The sequence below is a fragment of the Penaeus vannamei genome, chromosome 20, assembly GCF_042767895.1.
Source record: "Penaeus vannamei isolate JL-2024 chromosome 20, ASM4276789v1, whole genome shotgun sequence".
NCBI lineage: Eukaryota > Metazoa > Arthropoda > Malacostraca > Decapoda > Penaeidae > Penaeus > Penaeus vannamei.
The window spans coordinates 21089295-21094670 of NC_091568.1; the positions used below are offsets into that span (position 1 = coordinate 21089295).

At 36.8% G+C, this 5376-nt stretch overlaps 1 protein-coding gene across 3 annotated transcripts in view; it reads right to left on the bottom strand.

Annotated features, from left to right (window-relative positions):
- Positions 1 to 2986: 2986 nt before the first annotated feature.
- LOC113824488 (protein polybromo-1) overlaps positions 2987 to 5376 on the bottom strand; it is a gene marked incomplete at its 5' end in the record, with an annotated part of 80389 nt that continues 77999 nt past the window's right edge. For all 3 annotated transcript variants that reach the window (XM_070135200.1, XM_070135201.1, XM_070135199.1), the window contains 1 exon segment: positions 2987 to 5376. This exon segment is cut by the window's right edge and continues 621 nt beyond it.

Below are 5376 nucleotides of genomic sequence, written 5' to 3' on the forward strand. Positions count from 1 at the left end.
AAGGCATGCCAAGCATCTTCAGGACCACTAGAACACTTAGCGAACTCACCTCACCCACCAAAGCATTAGCTGGTTATGAACTGATTTTTGTGCATGTTCTTCAAACACCCACAATACCTCAAAAATCAAAGTATTAAATTAACTGATCTTTCAGCTGATTTTTGGCCCTGCATTATTCTACAACAATAGTCTGGATAACTGACTATATCCATGATATCCAATTTATAACAGGCCAAGCATTTAACTTGCTCATGGTGACAGATGGAGAATGGACACTAAAATTCCTTTGTGTTCACAGATCTCGACTTTGGACATGGTTAATAATGGGTTAATACACCCAACATATCTGACTATCCAATAGTTATAAAAACAAGATCATAAATAGCCATATCAATCGAGTTATATGAGCAAACATGTGGCAATACCATGGGACTTGGAATATGTTGCACACTTGGCAGTTATTTGGCAGCCATATTGGAAAATGGCCACCATAAAAAAATCCTACGAGACCAGTCATGTTCCCTCTTTAGTCAGTAATATCATGGAAAAGAAACTCACAAGATATCTCAATAATTACAGCATTTATACAACAGTATGTTGATTTTTCACAATTAGGCAACACATGGTAGCCATCTTGGAATTTCATGTGGCCAGCCCTTTTTTCTTAAAATCCAACATGCAAGGAATAATTCTGCCGAATTTGAGATTGAACAATTCTTTGGGTTATCTGCTCCACTATTATCGGAGTCTGCACAATTGGCACATGTATGTAACTGAGGAAGGGCAATTTGAATGGTCAGGATCAAATTAGTCACATAGGGCTGCGGGCTGTGGAGCGACAGTGTTTGGCTGGGTGGCCAAAACGCCAATATTTCTAACATTGATGAGGAAGGGGACGATATAGTTGCACATGGTAGGACAATCTGCCAATATAAACTTCATGGGGAAGGTCATGTCTATAGAAGCTAATCTTGGAATGGGAATTATGCTGGCCTCTGGAAGGAACAGTGTACCACACTGTCACTGCATCATAAACAGCAAGGCAGGTAAGTAGGTCACTTTCACAGTCTGATCAGTCTTTGTTGTAGATAAGAAAAGCATTTGGGGGATAGAAACAGTTCCAGTACAAGTATTAATAGAGTAAGGTTTGGCAGGAGTGGTTTGCCAGTGAAGTCAGTTAGGGATGATAGTACATGAGCTTGGGATTCAGATGTAGCTGTGATAAGGCGTGAACAATTGGAGCAACTGCAAAATGAATTAAACCTCGCCTATTTGTTTTTGGAGGCACTGTTGAAAGAGAAGGGTATTCTCAGAATAGGGAGCTGTGGGGAGAATGAAAAAAGAATTGATCCCACTTGGCTGGGCCAAAGAGAGCACTCTAAAGGATTTGAAGGACGAGGGCAAGAGGAAGATATGGTGGTGTGGAGTAGAGTAATTCTGTGGGGAGGAAGACAATAAGGATGAAAGGCAGTAATACGGGAAGAGGGTGTAGACATTGAAGAGGACTGTGCAGTAGGAGATAGAGAGGAGAATGTTGGGAGAGAGGAAGGAGTGCTTTCTGGAGGTTGAGTAAAAACCTGGGTGGGTGTTGTCAGTAAATGTCGAAGATGGGGTATTAGTATCATTGGTTGTAGCTGTGGTCAAAGGAGGAGCAGGGGTTGCAAAACCATCAAAATCAAATTTGGATAGGCTAGTTGATGAAGGGGGTAAGCCTTAATGCCCATATTGAGAGTAAATAACCTTTATTATTGGCCATGGTCAGCCTGAATAAAATGGGGAAAAGAAACAGTCTACCCCTCAGGGTCCCCATAAGGGATAAGGGATAGGCAATTAACCAAGGAAATGCTGTACCCATGGTTTCCGGAAGCCATTCATGACTCACATAAAGCCAGCCTTTCATCCTTTCAGCACAGCTCTCTCACCTTAGGAATGGGACAGAAGAAGGGGATGAAGATGATATGGAAGAGGAAGGAGAAGAAAAGACCAAGCAAAATTAGTTGAGGTGAGGGCTGAGCCCCAAGGTAGGTAGATCCCCTACCTTGAGTCTCAGTCTCTGTCTCCTAAGCCCTCCCACAACAGCAACGAGCAAGGTATTGGGAGGGGCCTTGAGTAGAAGTTAATGAGATATTTCCACTGTCATGGCATGCATGCACATTCTGCCATGATTACTACATAAGACAGAAGAGTGAGCTGCATAAATAAAAAAAGAATCTCTCTTTGTATGTAGATTAAAGATATGCAGCAGAATAGGAACCTATAATAATAATAATAATAATAATGAAAACACCACCACCATCAGACAGGAATAAGTGATGGTGTTATTACTCTATCTCTTTTTCATAAAACCATGATCTCGGTCCTCCCCAATGAGAAAAATTACCTACACCAGATAAAGTTATTGCATTAAAGAATACAATTTACCAAATTGAGCCAGGAACACACTCATCTATAAAAAGGGGATAACAAGAGTATAATTTAACACAACCAAAAGTAACTCATATCTCAGAGGACAGTGTATGGTTGTGTGTCCCTGTCTATGTTCAAAAAGGTTCATTTATTTGTTCCTTAACCCTTAGCCTCTGGATAGTGCAGGGTTCAACAACATGGCATGGCGTGACTCCAGGCAACATATCATTCATCATTATTATGAGGCATGCATTACATTTTATGGTATTCTTCTTAAAGGAGAAAGGGAGGTTGAATGCTATGACTGACTAGTGATTTGTATAAAGGATGAATCATTTGCCTGTTATACCTGGAAGATAGACTGTTCCCAAAAACATTTTGCTCTATTGCTGCAGAAGTGAACCTTCTGCAGCAATTGGTGCTCTGCCAGTTCATATGACTGTCTTTAGGTAGGATACACAAACATATAGTACTGAAGCCATGATAGTAGCAGCCTTGTATATAACTTCATACATACTCATGTTTAGTAAAAATATTATTATTATTATTATTATTTTTACCCCTCAATAAAACCACACTCTATCTCATACACATAGTATATTATACCTTATTTATTGAATTAGACTCTAATGTACATGATCAGACTACTACAGATTTGATCTAGCGACAAAAATGCATATCATGCATCTCTGATTATGCAAAAACATTAAAAGGAAGGAAGGAAGGAAAAAAAGAGATGAAGAAGAAAAAAGAAAGAAAGAAATATAGAAAGGAAAAGAAAAGAAAAGAAAAGAAGAAGAAGAAAAAAAAAAAAACATCATCTCACTTTACGGGTGTAGTGCAGCGAGTGCTATGCACCAGCCACATCTGAAAAAAGCCTTGCAGACAAGCCCAGTTGGCCACACATACTACCTGGAATGGAGGCCCAGTGAACCCCATATTCTCCTGGGGGCACTGGATTCAGCTACTGCTGCCAGTTTTATTTTAATAATTTTGTTTGCACTTAAATAGGTGTACAAGTGCTCAGCCACCAACGAGTCGATAAGTAAGTATATATAACCTCACCTGATTTCCCCTTTCCTTAAAGAGTCTGGATTTTTTTTCTCCATTGCTGTTAATATCAGTGATGTTATTTTCTATTATCTTTATGATTATTAAAATATTATCAATAATACTAATGGCAATGAAGAATATTAGAATCTTTCTGAAAATCAAGGACAAAGGTAAACAAGTGAGATAGGAAGAACTAGTAACTAACTCCTTAGTAGCTAAGCACTTGCAGAGACATCTAAGTGTCAAAACAATTTAAAATAAAAGCAATTTAAAGTGGACATGACCTGTGCTTTTATCATCCTTACATCGAGTTCAAACATCTTCACATGACTGATAACACAATATTGTTTCAAAATATGATTCCTTTGATTTTTACATGAGCATCACTTTTGTCATGGTGAAATTTAAGTACTTTCTCTCCTATGTCCACATAATGTCAGTTGTCTGAAAAATTAAATATTAAGTATCAACTATAAACTAAGAGGACAATATTGTTTTTGAAAAAAAATAAAGGTGCTAATACAGTAAATGTAAATAATGTATAGTTTTATTGTGCATTTTTGCATTGAGATTTTTAAAAAAGAAATATAAATTCTGTCGTGTCAGGGAGAGCTAAAAATTGAGGTCCCAGCTTTTATGCATTGAACAAGTGCAAAACCCATTTCACATCTCATAAATATAGAACTATATTACTGATAATGCTCTATATATATCTTCTAAAACTACTTCCTTAACCCATTAGTGACGGGTGTCCCATATATGAGACACCTGAAAAAATAAACATTGCCAGGCGTCCCGCCAGTGTGACGCTATATCAGGGCTCGCGCTCCGACGCAGCAGCGGGCCGTGGCCAGTGGGCGGACAGACTCCGGGGAAGCTCCGCCCGCCGATTTTGTAGCCGCACGGAATATTTTATTTTTGGCTTCAAAATATACCAGCGCGAATGGGTTAAAAGCAATGCCAAATGTGGGAGTATTACAATTACAGTTAACTTGGTAAACCTACATTCTACCTATAGATCTTATAGCCTTAAAATCCTTATTCTATTGCATATTTGATGTTTACAGTATGTTACACAATCTGGGCTCGGAAAGCACTTGCAATAATTTACAAAATTTTGTACTCGTTATTTTTTTCCAACCCACTTTCTAGATATTTTCTAAAGCATATTTTGCACCTCTATTAATAAGACTGTCTGGGGAAAAAATCAAAATATATACATTCATAATATGAAACAAAATATGGATAGGGAAATATACCATTGATGGTAATACAAATTATGTAATGGAGGAGTACTAAGACAAAGAATTGATGGAGAAGAAAAAACAATAATAAAAAGGAAATAACAGTACAATATTCAAATGAGAAAAAAGTTGGCCAAAGGTGATAGCCAATTTCCTATTGAGTATATTTCTATATTGACCAACTGTCCTCAATAGATCAGCACATAAATGTTCTCTTAATCTAGATTTAACCCTTATCATAAGGACCATATTCCAAGTGAGTATCACATGAATATCTTTAATAAAATAGTATAAGCACATGAATTATCTATTTATTATTTTTAAATTAAAAAAGGAAAATCTAAAAAGATCAAATCCAAAATATATTACTGGATCTAAATAACATAATAAAATTACAAATAAAGTATCTCATTTCAATGCAGTCCTATCCCTGAAGAGAATGGTATTGAAAGTTTAATCTTCTGTTATCAATAGTCTGTATTATAGTACTGAAGTAAAGAAAGTAGGTAATAATGAATTTCTCTACTTTCATCCGATGTAAAAATAATTATACATTTCATCCGAAGTAAAAAAAGGTGGCCTGACTATCACAGTGCATAATTAGCGCTGCATGCTGTTATGAAACATAAAATACAAATGAAAAATATAACTCTTATATAAAGTCAAATACATA